Source organism: Jaculus jaculus, chromosome 1, assembly GCF_020740685.1.
Source record: "Jaculus jaculus isolate mJacJac1 chromosome 1, mJacJac1.mat.Y.cur, whole genome shotgun sequence".
Taxonomy (NCBI): Eukaryota; Metazoa; Chordata; class Mammalia; order Rodentia; family Dipodidae; genus Jaculus; species Jaculus jaculus.
In genome coordinates, this window is record NC_059102.1 from 67,418,087 (window position 1) to 67,442,283 (window position 24,197).

Genomic DNA, 24,197 nt, shown 5'->3' on the forward strand with positions numbered 1-24,197 from the left:
AACCATCATGAAGTTTAAATACAGCAACGCAAAACAATTTTATTTTTTATTATCTAGGCACTAGCTTGTCTTTGTTTTAAACTTGCCTGCTTCTCTGTGACTATCACACAGGCATTGGGGTTATCAACTAACTCTAAGAGAAGGGAGCACAAGGGGAGGTTAGCAAAAGAGGGTATTCCAAAAAACGGTGGCACTAGGAGCTGCTCGGTGCAAACAAGTTAGGGCACTGAAGCTAGTTTAGCTTAAGCATGCAACAACCAAACTTCCCTTGAAAGATATTGTGGTGCTTTGATTCAGGTGTCCCCCATAAGCTTAGGTGTTCTGAATGCTAGGCTCCCAGCTGATAGAGATTTGGGAACTAACACCTCCTGGAGGCAGTGTATTGTTGGGGGCAGGCTTATGGGTATTATAGCCATTGTCCCCTTGCCAGTGTTTGGCACACCCTCCTGTTGCTATGGTCCACCTTATGTTGGCCAGGGGGTGATGTCCACCCTCTGCTCATGCCATCATTTTCCCCTGCCATTGTGGAGTTTCCCTCGAGCCTGTAAGCCAAAATAAACCTCTTTTTTTTTTTTATTCCCACAAGCTGCTCTTGGTTGGATGACTTCTACCAGCAATGTGAACCTGACTGCGACAGGTATTCAAGGTATGAAGACAAAGGCAAAGTCAGCTTGAAAGAAATCATTACTTTCAGTGACTAACTTTTAAGGTGAAACAGATGTTTGCGTGGTAATCCCAAGTGAAATGAAGTTTTAGGTCAGCAGAGGTGATTAACTATACCAAGTAGTTTACTTCTCATAACCATTAATGGAACATAAAGCATTTCTCTGAGTTTGAATTTATATATCATATGTACTATTGTGCCCTGTGCTTTATATGGATGGCAATAGAAGGCTTGAAAAATGAATATTTTCTTCTCTTGCTTGAAAATGAGTGGGAGCATACAGATTTGCAGGAATATTTATAATCTTTGAGAAGCTCATTGTGTGTAACTAACAGCACCCACTGTATCAGACAGGCTCTGAAATCTCTGTCTCTTAGCAAAATGAAGGGTCCTTTTTCATTTATACTCAGTTTCAGACATATGAGAGTAAATTTTTCATATGCACATGAACAAGAAGTATACAGTGACTGCAAATGTCATATGTGTCTCAAGCCAACCTCACTAACTTTAATGATTCTTCCTCTTTAAGACAATGGGAACACATGGTGTGAGCAGTTAGCACACACCACATATTTCACATTTTCCCTTATATTTTCCCTCCTCTCTTTTCAGTTATTATGGAGCCTTATGATCCTGAGCAGAGTCCCTTCTGGGACAAAGCAGGAAAGAGCTCATGTACTTCCTTCCTTCTCTTTGTCACACAAAGCACAGAGAGCCTAGCTCCAGCACTGACACTCCACATTTCTTCTTCATGATCAGTGATCAAGGTCTGGGCCCTGGCCCAGGCAAGAAGCTATTAAGGCCCTGTTTGAATTCAAGTTTGTTAGAACCCAAGTTTATAAACTTCAGGTCAAGTCATGAAAACAAGGTATTGTTTCCTCCTATATTGTGAGGCTCATATTATGATATCAAAATTAACTAAACTTTCCATATGAAAATCTACTTTCAGCTTTCATATTAATGTTTATTTACAGCTATAAATTACAATAACCTGAAGATTTTTTAACAAATTATTGTTCTGGAGCTGGAGAAATGGCTTAGTGGTTAAGACATTTGCCTACAAAGCCAAAGGACCCAGGTTCAGTTCCCCAGAACCCACGTAAGCCAGATGCACAAGGGAAACTTGCATCTAGAGTTCATTTGCAGTGGCTGGAGGCACTGACATGCCCATTATCTCTCTCTCTATCTATCTATCTATCTATCTATCTATCTATCTATCTATCTATCTCTTTCTCTCTCTCTCTCTTTCTCTGTATTTCTTCTATCTCTCTCTTCTTGAAAATAAATAAATAAAATTTTTAAAAATTAAATCATTGGTATCTGTGTCCCAAGTCAGGCCAGTTGAATTACAATATCTCAATGATTTTGATAATGTTTTTGCTTTTACACTTCCTGGGTAATTCTCAGAGACAGTTAATGGTGAATATTTTATAGTCAAATCTACCTTATAGACTAGAAATTACCATTTTCTATTGATTGCAAGTGTAGGAATCTTTAGAAAGTATTAGAACCTAGGAAAAATCCCAGAGAGTCTCATTTAATTGATCAGGTAAGTGAAGGCCTTGGCATTGGTATATATTAGTATACAGTTCTTCATATGAGTACAATGTGAATCCAAGTACCAGGACTGTTATTTTATGTCCACTCAGCCACTTCCAGCATCCCTCTACTCAGAACACAGGTGGCAGGACCGATATTGAGGAGGGAGGAGAGCAGCAGCCAGGGCACTATCCATGGTGCTGTAATGCTTCTGCAAAAATTATTCGTGACCATTGGGGAGCTATTTCCAAAGTGAGAGATGCTAATCACAGAGCCACTGCTCCTTATAGTTTCATGCATTGTTTTGGTTGGTTAAGGGACAGAGATTGAGAGGTACAATGCAGAAGGTGGAACAAAGAGAAGGATGTTGGAGGAAAGAGGATGTGTGGCCGTTTGTCCCTAGGTCATCTATGGCCAGATTGAAAGAACTATGACTGGTGCTCTTGGAAAAATCCAAATCTAACAATATTTGAGGTGATGGTAGTGTTCTAAATTTTTAATTCTTGAAAATTTTATTTAATTATTGTTTCATGGTGCTGGTTATCAAACCCAGGCCTAAGGCATGCTAAGCCTGTGCTCCATTACTGAGGAAGATCCTCAACCCTGAATATTTTTTAAAGTTTAAGTTATCGGAATTTTCTTCCTCATACCCCAGACTTCTTCACCAGTATCCACCTCTGCAAGTGGAGGCAGAAACTGCTCTCTGAGGTCGTGATCATCAGCCTGGCTACCTAGGTATGAAGACTATGGACACTTCAGGGACTGAGATGTTAGGGTTTATGCCCATCAGGGAGATGTCTGTGGCCTCCAAGCCACTGAGGGTACCCATATTGTCAGACACCTGCATTGGCTATGGAGACTGCTGTCCTCATCAAGACTCTCATTTCTGAGGTATTGTGGTCCAGCTGCAAGTTTTTCTACTTAGGAACATGCAGTGGCTGCCATTGCCAAGAATGACATTCCAGTGGATTCCTGGAAGGGAAAAATGGACAAGGAGTACATGTAGTTCATTAAGCAGACAGTGCACTCCAAAGATGGGCCCCTTTTTCTGAATCTGGTCAAATGGTGGTACCCTTAACAACCTTATCCATAAAAAGAACCCGGAGCTTCGGCCAGGTGTCTGAAGCAGAGACCACAGCTGGGGTCTGCAGCCTACTCAAGGTGATGGTGAATGAGATACTGAAAGTGCCTGGTATCAAAACCAATGATTCTGTCACCAACAATAAGCTTGGCAACCTTTAAGACTGCTGATAATCCCTCAGAGATGGCATCAAATAGACTACAAACATGATGATTGTGGACAAGGTGGCAGTGGTAACAGGCCACGGCAATGAGTGCCATGTCAAGATCCTGATGGGCTTGGGGGCCTATATCATTACCACAGAGATTGACCCTATTAAGGTCCTGCAGAGGGCTATGAGGTGACCACTACAGATAAGGCCTAGAAGAAATGCAACATCTTTGTCATCACCACAGGCCAGCACTCTGAGCAGATGAAGGATAATGTCATTGTGTACAGCACTGGATCCCGTGATGTGGAAACTGAAGTGAAGTTGCCAACATCAAGGCCCAGGTGGGCCACTACTTGTTGAAGTATGGGTGTGGCTGAGGGCTGGCTGGTCATCCTGGGTTGTGTCACCCAGCTCCTCCACACTGAGCAACTTCTCCACCCACCAGGCCATGGTGCGGATTGAGTTGGGGTTCCTCACAGCACAGACAAATACTCTGCTGGGGTTCACTTCCTGCCCAAGAAGCTAGGTGAGCCTAAAGCACGTACAGGAAAGCTGAGTGTGAAACTGACCAGCCAATGGAGAAGCAGGCTCAACACCTGGGCGTGTGTCATGATAGCCCCATCAAGCCTTGTCACTTCCTCTACTGATAGCTTTTAGCTCATCCTCACCCAGGAGCCACCTCTCCTTTCCAAGAGCAAATGGTGCCAACTTTGCAATTGTTCTATCAGTGTCTCCCATTACTCAGTCTTTGGCCTCCACTTTGATACTCTCAAAGTGTTTCAAGTTGTCCAGGCCACAGTCAAGAAAGAAGTACAACAAAGGCATCTACAAGGGACTATGAGGTCAGAGGTCTTAGAAGTGTTCATTCAGGGCTGGAGAGATGGTTTAGTAGTTAAGGCACTTGCTTGGAAAGCCAAAGGACCCAGGTTCGCTTCCCTAGAACCCACATAAGCCAGATGCACAAAGTGGTGCATGTGTCTGGAGTTTTTTTTCAGTGGCTGAGGGCCCTGATACACCTATTCCCTCTCTCCCTCCCTCCCTCCCTCTCTCTCTCTCTCTCTCTCTCTCTCTCTCTCTCTTTCTGTCTGCCACCAGAAGCAAATAAAATAAAATTAAAATAACAAAGTTATGCTAAAAAAAGAAGGGCACATCCAGTCAGTTCCTAGGCTAGATGTTGGAAGTGATGGTCACAAGCCCCTGCACCTTACCCTCCAGGCCTTCACTTGGCTGATGCACTTAGTTACGTTGTTTGGTTTACAGGTTCACTTTTTTAGCCAGTGAGAAATAAGCTCTATCAAAGCATGAGAAAGAGCTCTATCAAAGAGCCAAGAAGCACCAGAGTTTCGATGTTCCTAATAACTCTTCTTACTTAATGCCAAGCCTTTTCTTAAACTCCAGAACAGTAAGGCTAGTACTTTTAGTCTCTATTCCACAGGCATTAGAATATATTATTAAAGAATAACCAAGAATGAAGCTGGGTGTGGTGGCATACACCTTCAATCCCAGCACTTGGGAAGTAGAGATAGGAGAATCACTGTGAGTTTGAGGACACCCTCCAGTTCAGCCTAAAGTAGAGTGAGATCCTACCTTGAAAAACCAAGGAAAAAAAAAGAATAACCAAGAATGGGCAAGAGAAGTGGCAGCTGGTGGTTGGGGAGGGGCAGTCAAAAAATAAGAAGCAGGAAAAGATCTGACACCATGTTACAATGTGATGACTCCACACAACCTTGAGTTATAAGGACAGTAACTGGTTTACGATGCTTGTATAATGTTTAGAATGTTTTAAAAAAAAAAGCAGGAAGATGAAAAGTATTGTTGTTGCCTAAGATAAATATTCATAATTTTTTAAATGAGATATTTTAATTCCCATGGAGCAGAGGAATGTATGAAGACAACGTGGTTTCTTTACACAATAGACTTGTTCAGCCATAGGAGTAAAGTGTTGTTACTTACAGGAAAATGATGCAATAGGAGATGATCATTTTAAGCAAATTAAGCCAATCTCAGAAAGACAAACATCACATGTTTTCTCTCATTTGTAAGTCTTAGACTTTACAGATGCAAAAAATCATAAGTGTACAGATAATTCAAAGTAGAAGCAAACTGTCTAGGGAAAGATGGGCTCTTCAATGAGGTGGGGCAAAGGGTGGCATGGGAGGAAATATGCTCAAAGTCCATTATATGCTTTCAGGAAAATGCTCTTATGTAACTGTATAGAACAAAATTAAAGATATGTAACTTAGAACAGAAACAAATTTTGAGAGCATAGATACTTTTTATCTTTTTGCTCAAGATAGGAGTGATATTGAGGGTCTATTTTCCACAGAGTAACACTCCACCTTACAGTGCTTAATCCTACCTCCATTGACATTTTCTAGTGATGACGCTGTATAACTCTCTTCTAACAAACTGAGTTAACATGACATTTTAGCTCTAGTAAGTGATGCTGTTAAATCTTCTCCACATCATTAGCATAATCGAGTCGGTACAGCCTTACTTTCTTATTATTCTTTATTTTCTTTTTTCCACATTTTCCTTATTTTCTTCTTAATCAAAAAACGATAGCTGCTCTCTCAAACCTTTATGGAGATATTATTATACTCCATCCAGCAACAAGTCGGTAACAAGAGTTGAACCAATGTTATAAACCTTTTGTGTTCTCAGAAACAGCAGATGTTTGCAAGGGTAAATACTATTATGAAAATATGAGCCTGATGTGCTATCCTGAAAAACGTCAAACATCTGAACCCCACCTTATCAGTAAACAGCTTGGAAACATATGCCTCTTCCCTATTTAATTCTTGCACTTCCAGTGGGACAAAAGTACGTGAAAGCACAGCCAGCAACCTCTAACAGGTGTGCTCCTGGGCCTCCGAAAGGAACTGTGAGTTGAGAGCTATAAACTAGACCTGGCAATACAGCTCAGTGGCATAACAATCATTTAGCATGCATGAATGAGCTAGGACCTATATTCAATCCACAGTCCTAGAAAAGAAAAGAACTTTAGACTGGACACCAACGCACTATGTATATGCATACCCACAGGCTGCTTGAAGAGTTAGTGGGGAGAATCCCTCATTTTAAGTGAAAATTTTCAGGAGCACATATCACTTATAACCAAGTTATATGAGCTTGGACACCAGAACTGACTGCTTTGAGTCAAAGGAGATTATCTGCACCAAAAATTTTAAGTATTTCATAATTCAGAAAAAGAATTTCAGATACCTATCATCTCCCCCTAATTGAATGTTCAGGGCTATGACAATTGACTAATAAAGAAACAGAGTTCAGATTTCAGACCACAATAATCCTTCATCAATCCAGACATTTAATGAGAGGGTCTCAAAGACTTAAGCCTTTTCATGGATTCATTTTAAAACTACACAAATCTGACCATCTACTGAGTTCACATGACTGTAGTATGAGGTTTGCCATCCATCAGAAGCTGATGGAATGAAACAATGATGCTCACCACCTCAAGACCAAAACCATCCTTGCTTTTATCTGAGCACCACTGGCTGCTTTGCACCATGGGCTCTGTGGTTCTGCCTGTCACAAACCTCTCGAAGCCTATATTATGTTTAGGGTCAATGATAGATTTACATTGCCTGCAAAACTTGCTCTACATTGTGTTTTCATTATGACTCAACTGTTGGAATAGGTACAATGATGAAAAAACATTAATCCATATGTTGAAAAGAGCATGTTTAGTCACGTTGCTACACTGTTAAGATACAAACTAGTACTTCAAGCTCATAAATTTTAACAATCTGAGTAAGGAAATATTTTCATGCAAATCTATCCAGATTCTGTTTAAACATTGACTATTGTCCTTCTACATATCTTTTCTGTCAACATTATCCTCATGAAAGGCTTCTCATTAGATAGTTGAGAGCCTCAAGTACTTAATCTTTGCCCATATTCTATCCTTATAAAGGAGTGGGCTGAAAATGCAAAGATTAATATCATGACAGAGAAAGGATCAACTGAGTGAGGGGAATGACACTGAGGTCTACCCAAAAGGCTAACAATATGGGCTAGAAGGGTGTCTCAGGGGGTAAAGAGCTTGCCATGCAAGCACAGTGCTCGGTTCAGTTCCCAAGTACCATGTAAATGCTGGACATGGTGGTACATGCCTGTGATCCTTGTGCTTAGGAAACAAAGACAGGCAGATCCTCAGGCAAGCTGGCTGGTTAGGCTAGCTGAATCGGCAAGCTCTGGGTTCAGTGAGAAACCCTGTCTCAATAAAGAAAAAGGAAAATTATCTTAAAAGGGGGGCAGCTGGAGAAATGGCTTAATGTTTGTAATGCCGCAGGACACAGCATGGATTCCCAGGACTCATGTAGGCCAGATACACTAGGAAGCACACGTGTTTGGAGATGGTTTGCCCTGGCTGGAGGCCCTGGCATGCTCTCTCTCTCGCTCTCTCTTTCTCAAATAAATAAATAAAAAGAAAATTATCGAAGAAGATATCTCTGGCTGCTACATGTATATGTACTTATACATACATGTGCACACATACACCCACACCATACAAGCATGCACATGTACACATACCACACACACATGCAAAAAAAGACTCCAGTAAAACTGGACTTCTATAATCTTCATTACTGATAAATCCTTCTAAAGTAACAGAATTGTGGGCCTCATGACTGCTGTGGCCCTATCTTATTTTACACTGTGACACTGCTATGATGTTCTGAGGAACTTTTGAGCCATCAGTCCCAAGAGGTACATGAGATGGAAGGATTATGTCTTCTAAGAGTCTCTTAGAAAGTGGCCAGAAGTCCCATCCGATTCCTCTCCCATAAAGTTGGAGAACCAAAACTAATGGCTGTCCCTCACATATGTAGAAACCAAGTCTTCAGTCTAAGGCTGGGGTGTGGCTGAAATAAAGGGACAGAATAAGCAGAGATGGCAATGCCCTTCAGCTGAGAATGATTTGGCCAGCATAACACCTCACACATTCCCATGTGCCCCAATTATTCTCTCAAATCAAACATTCCGTGGGCCTACAGACACTCTAGGAGTGCGGAGTTCCCAAAGTCCCACTTTCTACCAACTACAGACAAGAACAAAGATTTGGAACCAAAGATCGTGGCTTGTCCAAGCTGCTCCTACAGGATCATAACCACTCAGTGACCTTGGCACACATTCCTTCAGTTTCTCAAAAATCAAGTTTCTCCAGTTTCATAGTGAAGTTAGCTTTGCATATTCAAAGGAAAACCTTGGTGCCTGCAAGTCCTGCTGGTCCTGGGATATTTAAATAAAAATTTACTGTTCTTCCTTCTGCCAATTAAGGTTGCTGTCCACAGCATGTGAACAGACCTTATACTTCCTCCTAGTTACAGATGTTTCAATAACAATTTTTCATACAAAAACAAGCTGGAATTGATGATTTCTTAGGGTCTGCTGACTCATTTCTATAAGTCAATAGCAAGTAGTAATTTGTTCCATTGTGAAGTGCTTGGAGAGAAGTTACTGCCCAGTGGCCTGTTTGCCCCTTCCTGGCTTCTAGTCCCTTTACCAAGCCATTTGTTGCTATCCTTCTCCACACACCTGTTGGGGCAAATTTCAGTCCAGTTATTTATTCACTCAAAATCAACTAAGCACCTATTTAACAAAACAAGCCTTTTGCATGATGTGCCTTCCTTGGGAAATTTTAGGTTGGTTGGAAATATTATGGGTCAACCTGTGGATTCCTTTGATTCTCAATAAAGAAGTGACCATTTAACTCACTGGCCATATGTCCATACGTCCTGGTTTGCCTAAAGCAGTCTGAATGTGTGCCTGTGATGCTGGCATAGCTGTTAACAGAGCCCACATTTACTCTGTCACTGTCCCAGGTATAGCACCAGCTAATGGTCGTCTTAAAGACAACCAGATCAACTTGCGGATCTCACTGAAGGAAAATAACCTATGTTCTCCAGAATCACATTAAACCTTTATTGTAAGTTAGGTTGAGGTAGGCTGTAGGAAGAAACACATAAGACTTGATGTCTCCTTGCAAGAAATGTGCCTGGAATCAGTTCTTTCCACAGGAATCCTAACAGAAGGGCCTAATCTCAATAGCCATAATTCTTGGTACTTCTATTTCCTAGCTCCAGATATGCCTCATTTTTCCCACACAGAAAACAAATGTGATAGCGACTGCCTCATGAGGTTGTTGAAAATATAACACGAGTTCACATGGCATTTTTCATCACAAATCATTACCAAATCCAAATCTGAGTGCCATACAGTTACATATAGGCTCTGTACAGGGAAGGCTATTTTCAAGGAAAATGATACAAAAATCTTTGGTTTGGGGATTAGAAAATCAACTCAACCAGATCCTCTTTCTAAAGTAATAAATGATTAATGAATAAAGCAGGTCACTGAAATGACATCTCAAGTGACCAGCTCCTGGTCTCATAGTTTGAACAAGTTACAGAATCCTTAGGGCCCAGAGTGCCTGAGCACACAGAACAGTCCTAGAGACACTTGTCTTTGGCCCATCACCCAACTTTCTCTGTTGGTAGCTCTCCTATGCCATATTTAATGAATGCAAGATGTGCACAGGGAATCTGGGACCTCTGGCTTTGAGATACACTGGAACCTTCTGCTGAAATTGTAGCTACATACTTTCTGATCATAACTTCAGATCAACCCAGCTTTTAGAAGGTCATGAAAACCTTGGGCTCTTCAAAGCCCTCATTATTTTTCAAATACAGTTTTCCCTCCTGGCTTACTTTCTGGATTATGTGTTCTTTCATTTTGACATTCTCTCAACAGCACTTTACTTTCCTCTCCCAATGTTCATCCATTCAAGTCACCCAAAGCTTCCAATCTTGGACCAAGCCTACTTGGCTCAAAAAAGCTTCAAAACAAGGGCAGGAAATGTTTGATGTGTGCTGCTGTGGCTTAGTAACCATAGGGAATTGTAGCAGATGCTAAACACCATCCTATCCCTCATAGTTTTAGTTTTAAACCTATTCCCTCCCATCTTCATCCTCTTTTTTTTTTCTTTTTTCCTTTTTTTTTAAAAAAAATTTTTTTAAGGTAGGGTATCACTATCCCAGGCTGACCTGGAACCTACTCTGTAGTCCCAGGCTGGCCTTGAACTAATAGCAATCATCCTTTGATTCTTCTGACTCCTCTGATTCCCAAGTACTGGATTAAAGGTGTATGCCACCATACCTGGCCTGCTTTCTTCATTTATCAACATGTTCCTCTCACCATCAGTCTCTACCCCAGACATGTTTATCCAGGTTTGTCTACCAGAATAAATTTCACTGCTGCACAATCCTCTGGACTGCCTGTGAAGATCTTGTCCATCACCTTGAACTTGAAATTTACCATTAACCAATATCACTTTACTTACCCATCTTTTATTGAAACTATATCTGGATTTAATTTTCTTCTCTCTGGTATACCACACAAATTCCATGTCTCTGTTCTCTTCTCATTGCTGGGCCAACCACCCAACTAAAAGCAGCTTGTAGGGAGCAAAGCATTTATTTTGTCTTACAGACTCAAGAGGAAACTCCATGATGGCAGGCAGAAATGTGGCATGAGCAGTGGTGGCATGTCACTTCCTGGCTAACATCAGGTGGACAATAGTAACAGGAGAGTGTGCCAAACTAACACTGGCAAGCTAGGGCTGATAAACCATCAAGGTACACCTCCAGCCACACAGCTCCTCTAGCAAGTCTCCAGTTACCAAATTGCCATCAGCTGGTGTGCTGGTCTGATTCAGGTGTCACCCATAAACTCATGTGTTCTGAATTCTTAAGTCCCCAGGTAATGACAATTTGGGAATTGAATCCACTTGGAGGCAGTGTATTGTTATGGGCCACTTTATAGGTATTATAGTGTTATAGCCAGCTTTCTCTTGCCAGTTGCTATTGTCCATCTGATGTTTGCCAAGAGGTGATATCCACCCTCTGCACATGTCTTTCATTTTCTCCTGCCATCATGGAGCTTCCCCTTGAGTCTGTAAGCCAAAATAAACCTTTTCCCCCCATAAGCTGCTCTTATGGTGTTTTCTGCCAGCAATGTGAACCTGACTGCAACAGCTGCTGACCTAGCATTCAGAACACGAGTTTATGAAAAACATAGGACTCAAATCACCGCAGTCATTCTAAATTACCACTCTCTTTATTTCTTTATCCCAGCTGCCACTCAGTTTTAATCATTTGCTCCACTCTTCTCACCTTGATACCTCCTGTTTATTTGTATTGTTGCACAAGGTATCTGGGATTGTATAACATCTGTTCATCTGTATTACCACAAGATATTAAGCTCGGTAAAGTGAAGGGCCTGATCTTGCTCATCTTTGTATTCTCAGGATCCTGAACAGTCTGCAGAAGGTACTCAAAAAACATTGGTTATGTTGGTGGAACTCTACTAAGTGGCAGGACTGTGTTTTTACACGTCTACCATGCATGTTAAATCTGAATCCCACTGGTTTCTGTAGTGCTAGCATCTGAAGCTTGTTTGCTCAACTTGCACATAAATGGGTACTCTGGGATTGCCAGGCAGTGCTCAGGAATTTGGGAAATGCTTAAGAGCCTCACCTCGTCTCTAATTTGCCCAATTCCCCAAACAAATGATGAGATAACATAGCCTTCATTGTGTGAATCTGCTCAGAAGATAAAGGCAGGGTTTTAACAATCCTGTTAAAAAATTTTAAATGAAAAAATAAAATAATCCAGGAAGCAGATAAAGAATTCAATTTATACCCAAGGTCATGAGAGCTCCAGCTGAGAAAGGAGGCAGTGGGAAGATGGAAAAGCTCTACCAACTAACTCCCCAATTCAGGAAGTCTGATTCAAGATTCCCAAACAAGTTCATGAAATTCCAGTAAACTTCTATTTGTGATTTTCATCACTTTTTGTTTTCTATTCTTGTTAGTTGTAGGATTGGGAATGTAAAAGGAAAAAAAAAATTTTTTTTCAAATTAGTTTTCCTTTTGACCACAATAATCCTATTTGTGAGCAGATGCTAAAGAGCTTCTACTGTGACTAGTGTGAACCGGGTTCTGAGGAGACCCTGTTGCCTTCCTCCCTACCCCCCAAATCCGTGGCTCTTCCCTTTCTCATATTTCTAAAACTTTAATGTGCATTCCAATCACCAAAGGTTCTTGCTAAATGTAAACCCTGAGTAGTCTGTATGTCTAGCTGGCTTCCAGGTGATACTGCTGGGCTGACCAACCAGTGGCCCTTGAAGGGTGTGTTAGTCAGCTTTCTGTAAATACTTTTTATGTTTCCTTCAGTCCCACCATGTGGACTCTCAGACCACTTGGGTATATTCATTTCCTTCCTATTATTCTGTGCTTCCCTCAATAAATATAATAATTTAATAATTGTTCTCCTCTGTCTTATTTTGTTCAATTCTTTTGTTCAAAGTAGACATAAACCTGGGGGGGGGGCGGTTCAAGGACTTTTCTGAACCCCTAACACTTCATTTCACTACCTGTGTAATTTCCTTAAACTCAGAGTAACCATGAGTATAACTCTCTTCATCATTTCTCCTTGGAATTTCTTGGTCTCTACTTTAATATTTTCCTTTTTATTCTTCCTTGAGCCTCACCATTTGACCTTTTAACTCCCAACCATAGGAAAGCACATGGCAGATGCTATATGTGTTCCTTCTAAATCTCCTTACACACAAGCTCCTAAATTCCATCCTCCACATGCCTGCAGCTTTATTCTAGTCTCTATTTAAAGGCCTCAGTTTCTTACAAATGAGCTTTCCACATGCCTGCAGCTCTAATTTCTCTTTAGAAGCCTCAGATTCTCTTCAACTCAAATCTCTCTTGCAAGGCCTCCATTTCTCTTAACTTTCATGCTTTTGAAGCTTTACTCTAATTTCTATTTAGTTAGTTGGTTAGTTAGTTGACAGAGAGAGAGAATGGGTATACCAGGGCCTCTAGCTTCTGCATGTGCCACCTTGTGCATCTGGCTTTATGTGGGTACTGGGGAATTAGATTTGTATCCTTATGTTTTGCAGGCAAGCACCGTAACCACTAAGCCATCTCTCCAGCCTTCTTATCTCCCTTTAAAGTCCTCAGTTTCTCCCAATATCCCTTAAATAAACCCGACAATTTATGGTTTTCCCCTAAATAAACTTAATAATTCATAAAAGTCTATATTTGTTAACTCTTTATTAAAGGTAAGAGAGAACCCAAAACTTGGGGTTCATAAATTCTGGGGGATCTCTCCTAAACCCCAAAATCCTACATCAATAACTTATGCAAAAAAGAGAAATTAATTTTTAAAAACACAAAAAAATATAACCCAATAGAAATATAACCAATATGTAGTGTGTTCCTATTACAAAGTTCTCAATTTTTAAAATTATGTATTTAAGAGAGAGGAAGAGAGAAAAATGAAGATAGTGAGAGAGAGGCAATGGGTACACCAGGGCATGTACCACCTTGTGCATCTGGCTTATGTGGGTATTGAGGACTCACACTTGGGTCCTTAAGCTTTACAGACAAGTGCCTTGACCACTAAGCCATTTCTCCAGCCCAAAGTTCTCAATTTAGAAAAAGAAATGTAGTCTTTCAGGGACTCTGCTGAACCATTAGGTTCTTTTGAACTATTTGAGACCAAAAAACAAGGATGTCAAGATTTCTATTTTGATTTGTGTAACTATGGAAAATACTGTTTGTCCTAGCTTGGTGGCCTCTAGGGAGAACCCTAGCTGACCAGTCTTCTGTAAACTTTTGATGATTTCTGAAGCAGTGTAGAGCAAAACTTAATCTTAAGAATTTCTGAAAATAACTGAGTTGTAAACCTATGGCTTCTTTTTTAATTAATTTTTTAACTTACTATGCTTCAAAATTATTATTCTTGTCATGCTTAATTTCAAATATGTGTGTGTTTGGAATGATATTATATATATTGCTTCTGTCTGGTTTTTCTCTCTTCCTTTAAAAAAAGTTGACTAGAATTTAATAATTAATTGTATTTGGGGCTTTAAAGCAAAGTTGGTCTTCAGTCAGGACATAAAATGTTTTCATTAATTTTTTAGAATATTTCTCAACTGCTTTTTTCCTCGATATATTTTAAAAAATTACTTTTAGGAATGGACTGTCTGTAGAGATATTTTGCATGATTTCTGGGCTTTGGCCCATGTGAAATATACATGTTTTGTCATTGTTGACATGGGCTAATTTTGCTACTAGGATAATTACTAACAGATAGTACATTTTGTTATAAATAAACGTTATGAGGTTAGACATTTTAATATGTAGGCTTTGTATGTATATATGGAAAATATAAAAATTTTAAATTTTATTAAGATAATAATTTTTCTGCTGATATTTCAGGCTTTTGACTATTTAGAAAACTCAAGTTTTATTAAGTATCTATTTATGCTAACATCTTTTAAATGACCACTTTATAAGCAGCTAGTTTAAACAATTTTACTACATCTACTCTATATATCTATGACTAGAAATGTGTTGATCTGTGGGTCTGAATTTTATCAACTTACATAATAATTTATGCAATGTTATGTTATGCAAATGTTTGCAGAGTTAATGACATGTAATACATACAAAGTGACCAGTAGGTGCTCTGTTTTATGCAAACTGTATTGTATCTAGACTGCTAAATATAAAATTTCATATAAAACATTGATATTCTTTTGACATTTCTAAAATTTTTTAAATCAGTACTATTGAGATGAGAAGCCTGCCATTTGGACAATCCTTCTATTTGAAAGCCTGGTCTATATGTATTAGCCTTAACTAAATGAACATTTTGTTATTATATGTATATATGAGATGTACTTACATATCTCCAAATGAGTCTACTTATGGCCATTAAGATTGTTCACTAAATTCATAAAGCTCTAAAAGTTTAAATCTTTCTCAGTTCTTTAGACATATTATCCTACAAAGATTCTAAATTTTGCTTTGAAAGTTTTAAAGTGAGTTATTATGTAAAGGAGTTCTGGGTAGTTCTTCTGTATAATGATGTTAAATGTTCTGGCACTGTTATATGGCCTTTGTATTACATAAATTTTCTAAGATGCAAAGCTTAGGAGAACACTTGACCAAATTGGGGTCTTCCAAACTAGAATTCTTAGTGATGTTAACTTTTCCTGGGCCTGTACTTTTAAGTAAAGATAATTATACATGCCCTAACATTGTACACTCCAAATACTGTCTCCTAATAAGTCAATTTTAAACTTTTAACTCTACTTTTAATTAAAGCAAAGTTTAGGACCTTTGGCTTAGTAGGATTATAGGACTAAAATCTCAACAAAGATTAAACATTTAGGCCTTGTATGAATTTAGGGTACAATCTTAGTGACCATAAATGGACTCATTTTATGAGTCAAGGGTGTTGGATACTGCTCACCTAAGAAGTACATCTGGAAGTAAGTGTTTAATTTTCAAACTAGTTTCCCTTAAATATTTGCTCTTGTTTGCTATGTTTTCATAAAACTTTAAAACCTTATTTGTTACCATTCTAACAATAAAATAACCTGAACAGTATTTTCTTGACATGCTAAGACATCACATAAAGGACAGACACAATAGACTCCAGATATACCTAATCTAGCAGCCATTCTTTTCATATCTCTTAGTTGCTTAAAAATTGACCATAAAGAGTTTTATTGGTACTAACTCCTTGGCATCTGTCAAGTACCCCTCCCAACTCAGACCAACTGAGACAGATCTCATCCTGGCAACTAGGGATACTGACAATTGAACTACCAGATGGTTAATCAGTGATATCTTCAGAGAATATTGTTCTAACATAAATGAGTGGGGAGGTGAAAAGGAGACATCAAACCAAAATGAAAACATGCTGGGCATAGTGACTGTGATGATGTGGTGGCTTGATTCATGTATCCCTCATAAACTTAGGTGTTCTGAATTCTAGGTTCCCAGCTGATGGAGATTTTGTAATTAATGCCTCCTGAAGACAGTATTCTGTTGGGGATTGGCTTATGGGTATTGTAGCCAGTTTCCCCTTGCCAGTATTTTTAGCACACACTCCTGTTCCTGTTGTCTACCTGATGTTGGGCAGGAAGTGTAGTCCACCCTATACTCAGGCCTTCCTTTTCCCCTGCCATTATGGAGCTTCCCCTCAAGCCTGTAAGCTAAATAAACCTCTTTTTCCCACAAGCTGCTCTTGGTAGGGTAATTTCTGCCTGCAATGTAAACTTAAAAGCAACAGTAAAGCTGGTACCATAGGAGTGGGATTGCTGCTAGACATCTGACTGTGTGGCTTTGGCCTTTTGGAGTTAATTTTCAAGAGGAATGTAGAAGGATTTGAAACCTTGGCTTAAGAGATGCCTTGTAGTGCTTTAAGTACAGCTTGATGGACTATTCTGGTCAGAGTTGAAAGACCTGAATCCAGTAAGAACTATGGACTATGAAGTTTGGCTTATGAGGATGAGAAAAAGCTTTGCCTGGACTGTGCTAGAAGCAGTTTGTGTGAGAGGCTTGCTGTTAGGCCCATGTCCTGAGAACCTGTACAAGGTTGCTTTGTGTAGAAATGGACTGGTGTGAGCAGAGGGATATAGAACAGAAATGAAATCTTTGGGCCAAAACTTCTTCCTGCTTAGCTGCAATTGTTTGAGAGATTAGAACCATTGAGATTGGGCCAGCTGACCTGCACTAGGACAACGGAAATAATGCAGTCTTTCGAAGGGGCCCGAATATTCAAGGAGTGTCCTGTTCTTGAAAGTCTGCTTCATTCCCCCTGGATTAATAAACTGGCACCCCACCTGGTATTATGGAGTATAAGAAATGCAAGAAAGAGAGGGTCATTGAATTTGCAACACAGTTATGTGTTTTGGAAATGGTCATGTGAAGTGTGTAGCAGGTTTGCTGGATTATCTGCCTGGAGACCCAATGGAGCTGTGAGGATGAACTGTGGGTTGCAGCGGAGACCCAGTGGAGATGCCGGGACCACAAGATGGCTGCTAAGGAGAGCGGCCAGCCTGATAAAGTTTTCCAGGACTGTGAGTAGCCTAGCTGGAGGAGCACAGTTGGAACTCCAGAGAGTTGTTGCTGGTTAGAATTATTGGACTTGAAGATTTGTAACTGGCTAGGGTTGTTGGACTTAGAGCTACAAAGTTTGATGTTTGCCTTGGTTGATTTAATCTTGCATTGGTTGAAAATTTCTTTGTTATGTCTAATGCCATCTTTTGCACTGTGAATGTTTATTCTGTACTGTTATGACTTTGGGGGCGGATTTTTGGTATTATGGCTCAGTTAAAAGACCTTGGGTTATGGGGATGTTTGAACATCATTAGAATTGATAAAAAAAAAAATGGGGACTTTTATGTTGGATGACTTGCATTTTATATCATGTATGGTTATCAGTTTATGGGGGCCGGGATGGAATGTGGTGGTTTGATTCAGGTGTCCTCTATATACTTAGGTGTTCTGAATGCTAGGTTCCAAGACGATGTATATTTGGGAATTAATGCCTCCTAGGGGCAGTTTATTGTTAGGGGTAGGCTTAAGGGTATTATAGCCAGTTTCCCTTTGCCAGTGTTTGGCACACTCTTCTGTTCCTATTGTCCACCTGATGTTGGCCAGGAGGTTATATCCACCTTCTGCGCATTCCATTGTTTACCCTTGCCATCATGGAGCTTCCTCCTTGAGCCTGTAAGCCAAAATAAACCTCTTTTTTTTTGCCACAATCTGCTCTTGGTTGGATGATTTCTGCCAGCAATGCAAACCTGACTGCAACAGATGGTTAAGATTGTCAAGTTAACACTATCTAGAATTATCTAGGAGACAAATCCCTGGGCATACCTGTAAGAGAGTTTCTGGGTTAGGTTAATAGAAATGAGGAGATGCTCCCTGACTGTAGTTAGCACCATCCCATTGGCTCTGGGCCCCAGTTGCATAAAAAGGAGAAATCAAGCTGAGTACTGGTATTCATCTCTCAGCTTCCTGACTGCAGACTAAATGGGAACATCTGCTTCATACTCCTGCTACCATGATGGACTAAACCTCCTCAACTGTAAACTAACATAAACTCTTCTTTCCCTTCCTCCCTCCCTCCCTCTCTCTCTTCCCTCCTCCCTCTTTCCTTTCCTTCCTTCCTCCTTACCTTCCTTCCAAGTTGTTTCTGTTAAGCATTTTGTTGCAGCAGTAAGAAAAGTAACTAATATAGTGGTGCTTGCCTATAATCCAAGCACTGGGAAAGCTGGTGCAAGAGGATCAGAAGTTTGAAGCCAACCTGGGCTTCATAACTAGACCCTGCCTTAAGGCCAAAGTCAAAATAGAGGCACTTCTAAAAGTAACTACAACCAAGAAGTCATAGAGAAATGGTTTCTAAGACATGGTTTCTTGACTGCTACTTGGATTCTGTTTATGATACTTATTTCAGACACAGACACATTTCATCTCTAGTTGAGGTATAAAAACTTAGGGAGAAATTCTGACTCTCTTAACAGGAATCTCATAAGAGGAAAAACCTGGAGCCTGGTGCCAACTGGAAGAACTTGCCTCCTAGAAAGAAATTTCATACAATTATGATAACCTGTAAGAATATCTTACAGGAGAGGCTGGAAGTGAGACAGTGGTGATGAACAGCACCACGCTTTGACCAGGACTGCTTAGTGATGTATACTTCCTGCCTCTATATAAACCTGAAGCTCATGTCAGGACCCCCGAAATGATCCTGGGAAGGAGGTCACTGGACCTCTTTGTTCCTCTTCTCAATATGGCCCCATTGAATTAATTTCCTTTCTCTAATCTCCCTATTACCAGTTTAATTGGCCTGATACAGGTGGGTGACTGAGATTCGGGCTGCCAGGCTCTGACCCTAACAGCTCCAGTAACAAACACATTAGGACTCCTTTTATGTTAGTTTCATGTAAAAATATGAAACTGAAGACATAGAAACCTCATATAAAACATCTTTTATATGGTTTCTCCTCAAGATATGTGAAAAGAATCTTGAAAAGAAAAGGAAAATAAAATTCTGCAGAGTCCAAAGTCCATTCACATTTCCTTACTGCAGCATGTTGAAATGCAGATGTTGCAGGATCCATGGAATAACTGACATAGTTTCAACTACCCAAACCCTCACTCATGTTCCAGAGACTGAAGCATTGCAAGAAACCACTCATTACAGAATCCACAAATACCTTACACAGTTTCAAGTGCCCTCGCTAGTGTACAGACACTGAAGCAACACAAGAAACTACTAATTACAGACAGCACTAAAAATTCGTATCTGTCAACTTTCTCTAGAAGTCCAAAATTATAATGGAAATAATTTAGAATATGGGCTTGGTGTCACATTTAATGATAACTTTGATAGTATATTAAACCTAGAAATAGTAATATATGCATACAATTAAAAAATAATTCCTACTTTGGGAGATACATGGGCATATATATTTACTGATAGGGTGGAGAATCAAAGATTTGGGGACAACTGCTCTGCACTCCTAGGGGGATTTTGTTTATACTAGAGAGCATCCTGGCCACCTTTGACCACCTCTCCCTCAGCCACCCTTTCTCATCCTGTGACCTCATTCCCTGCTGTCTATGCCATGTTGTAGCTGAAGTCATAGTGGAGGAACCAGCCATCCAAAATTCAAATGCCTATGGGGTCCAGGAAGGGCTTGCAAAGTCGTTAAGAGGGAAGAGTGTATATGAGCCCAGAATAAAGTACCCCAAATTGTGGCTGCAGGATACAGAATATGCCATTCCAAAATATGTCTCTTTGGCATAAGGATTACTTCAAAGTAATTATTTTGAGAAACTGCAGACCCAGAAGTTCTGAAAACAAAATAGAACTTACCCATGTTCTTATAAAGGAAATTGATTAGTTTCCCCAGCTCTTTAACCAGAAGAAATAGATGATGCTTATAAACTGTATTAGTCTGTTTTTGTCACTGTGACTAAACACCTGAGCAAGATAACTTCAAGAAGAAAGGTTTGCTTTGGCTCACACTGTCAGCCAAGAGCCAGCTGGCTCCAGTGCTTTGGGCCCAAGGGGCAGCAGGACATCCAGGCAGAAAACCAGTGTTTGCCCCATGGCAGTCAGGACGCAGAGAGAACAGGCCTGATATGCCCTCAAAGACACATGCACAGTGCTCTGTTTCCTCCAACCAGGTCTTACCTCCTCATAATCTCCTCAGCTATGTTTTCTTCAACAAACTAATCCATGAATGCAGTCAGAACCTCATGACCTCTTAATAGCCCATCAGCTGGCAACTAGACCTTTAACACATAGCCTGTGGAAATTTTGATTTAGTGGGCTGGGCACTGAGTTAAGGCTGGGTGGCTGTTCCCTTGCTTATCATGCTTTTCCTGCTATCTCACCATAACTGCACTGCCCAACATCTACTGACTATTTTCTAAAAATCACCATTTATTCCAATGGCATGATCGTTACTTTTCTCCAGATGTGGTCTACGTGACCAACATGCCTCTCAAGGCAGAAAGGATAAAGTACTTAATCTGCATAATATGTTGTGCTCAGTTCACAGACTAGGATTGTGTCCACTTTTCTCTCAGATAGGATGCCTCTGTTGATCTGGCCTATGCTACGATCTACCAACCCTTCATGTCTTTTCACTGGTGCTTGTCCTCTCCACTGCATCTTCCTTATTTATAAGTTCAGATTCATATCTTGGACTGAAGAGGATTTAAGGCCTTATGTTGTTAGGTGGATATACAAGTCTTTGGCAGTACCTTCTTTGTGTGCCTGTAGTATAGCTATCCCTGTTGTTAACTTGGTATAAGAGCATCAGCTTTCTATAAGAGTGCCTCTACTTTTTTGTGTGCATTCTCAATAGTACTAACACTCAAGGTGACTGGTCTTCATTAGACCTGAGGTTGAACATGACCCAGGGTATTCCAGCTATCTGCTACTCTTAAATCACAGACACATGAGTTAAAATTACCTGGCACATATACTACCAATTCCTGCTATTGAGCCTCCCTTTGGGCATATTTTCTATAACTTGTTTGCTTTGATTTTCTTTCAGTTCCCTGAGTTCTTCCAGTACTTGTTTCCTGTTGCTGCCAAACTACCACCAACTCATTGGCATAAAACACAAATTAAAGGCATACCATTTAAAATATGTTTTAAAACTTTCATATCTTAAAACAGAAAGGCAAACTTCCCCCAAAAAAATAATCTTAGACATTTCTTCAAAAAAGGTATAAGTGAACAAAACAGTGTTCAACACAAGTTATCAGAGAAATGCAAATGGAAACTAATGAGTTACCACTTTACAACTACTAGAAGAGCTATAATAATAGGAAGTCAACTGCTAGCAGAATTCTTCTTGTTGCCCCTTGCAGTGTACTGAGTCTTTCTTCCTGATGAAAAACAAGCAAAAACAGACATTGTATAGAAACTGGATGCCCTTCATATTTTTGGCGCAGATTTAAAATTGTTTAGCTATTACAGAAAATAGCTTATTATAGAAGTCTCAAATGACAATTTGACTACTGGGTTATATGGTGGCATAGCAATCATACCAAACCAGCCTAGGGAGGGGAATAAGCAGAAAGATAGCAAAGTACATTCTTCTACTGAAAAGTGAAGGTGTATAAGTTATTATCAACCACAGAAGAGAAGAGACTAAGATCTTCCAAAAAAGAGGAAACCAGCCAGAATCTTGCCAAAGCACCAGCAGTCCCAGTACACATGCCTGCCCACCCACCTGGCTGGCACAGAGCCGCAGGAGCAGAATTAAGGTGGAGGGATTTTTCACTCACATCAGCTTCTTTGCAAAGTCAAGAAACCTGAAGGGGAAGGAAGTAGGGACCAGCTAAGCAGCTGCTGAAGGAGAACACAAATGGGACCAGCTGAGCAGTTCCAGTACAACTACAGGCGCCCTACCCAGCCTCCCACACCCCAACCACCAGTGCCTCAGTGAACCACTTGGGAACTCATTCAGTCCCCACCAGAGGGCATCCAGCACAGCTGATCAGAACCCCAAACCCTCAGTGCAACACAGAAGGATCCAGGTGGGCATTCAGCATTGGTGAGATTGGAAGCTATCCTAAAAGGTAACGGGGCCTACTGACAAAAAAAAAAAAAAAAAAAAAAAAGCGTACATAGACCTGTACTGGAACAGTTAATCTCTCTTGCCATGTCAGGGAAGTCTATGGGTTTAAATGAAGTCATAGAACAAATGGACCTAACAGATATCTACAGAACATTTTACCCAAATGCTACAGAACACACATTCTTTTCAGTAGCACATGGAAAATTCTCTAAAATAGGTCATATATTAGGACAAAAAAAACCAAATTTTAACAAATACAGGAAAATTGAAATAATTCCTTATACTCTATCTGATCACAATGGGATCAAACTACAAATCTACAAAGCAAGAAAAGCTATAGTCAGGCGTGGTGATGCCTGCCTTTAATCCCAGCACTCAGGAAGCAGAGGTAGGAGGATCACCATGAGTTCAGGGCCACTCTGAGACTCCATAGTGAATTCAGGTCAGTCTGGGCCAGAGTGAGACCCTACCTTGAAAAACCAAGAAAAAAAAAAAGAAAGAAAAGCTATAGAGTATACATAGAATCATGGAAAGTAAACAATGCACTACTAAATGATGAATGGTTCAATTAAAGAAATCAAGAAGAAAATCAAAAAATGCATAGAATCAAATGACAGTGAGAACCCAGCATCCTAAAACCTTTGAGACACACTGAAGGCAGTCCTAAGAGGGAATTTTACAGCTTTAAGTGCCTGTATTAAGAAATTAGAAAGGGTGCAAGTAAATAACTTAATGCTTCATCTTAAGTCCCTGAAAAAAGAAGAACAAGGCAAACCAAACATCAGGAGATGGAAAGAAATAATAAAGACTAGGGCAGAAATTAGTGAAATCAAAACAGAAGAAAAAAACAATACAAAGAATCAATGAAACAGAGTTGGTTTTTTGAAAGAAAAAACAAGATTGATAAACCCTTAGCAAATCTGATCAATGCAAAGAGAGACAGAAATTAATAAAATTAGAGATGAACACAGCACCATTACAACAGATACCAAAGAAATTCAGAAAATCGTAAGGATAGATTTCAAGAACATATATACCACTAAGTATGAAAATCTGAAAGATATGGATGTTTTCTTTGATCCATATGACTTAAAAAAACTAAATCAAAATGATATTAACAACTTAAGTAGACCTATAACAAGTATGGAGATCCAAGAAGTTATTAAAAAATAATCTTCCAACTGAAAAGGTTGGATTCACTGGTGAATTTTACCAGACCTTCATGGAAGAACTAACACCAATGCATCTCAAACTTTTCCATACAATAAAAAAGGAAGGAACTCTAACAAATTCCTTCTACAAAGCCAGCATCACCCTAATACCAAAGCCAGACAAACATAGAACAATAACAAAAAAAGAGAAAATTACACACACTAATCTTCACTAACATAGATGTAAAAATTCTCAACAAAATTATATAAGAATATATGGAAATAGAAATAGAATATAAGACATATATCAGAGAGAATATTCATCCCAACCAAGAAGATTTTATCCCAGAGATTCAGGGATAGTTGCACATATGCAAATCAATAAATGTAATACATTATATAAATAGACTGAAAGACAAAAATCCCATGATCATGTCAAAAGATGAAGAAATCCAACATCCATTCATGATAAAAGTTCTATAGCAACTGGAAATAGAATGAACATATCTCAACGTAATCAAGGCTATTTATGATGATCCTAAAGCCAACATAATACAAAATGGGGAAAAACTTGAAACATTTTACCCTAAAATCAGGAATAAGACA

At 39.7% G+C, this 24,197-nt stretch overlaps 1 protein-coding gene and 1 pseudogene across 3 annotated transcripts in view; one reads left to right on the top strand and one right to left on the bottom strand.

The window, feature by feature from the left end:
* Gna14 (G protein subunit alpha 14) overlaps nucleotides 1-24,197 on the bottom strand; it is a 235,370-nt gene that overhangs the window by 139,707 nt on the left and 71,466 nt on the right. The window lies entirely within an intron of this gene.
* Nucleotides 3,056-3,795, top strand: LOC123463988 (annotated as a pseudogene).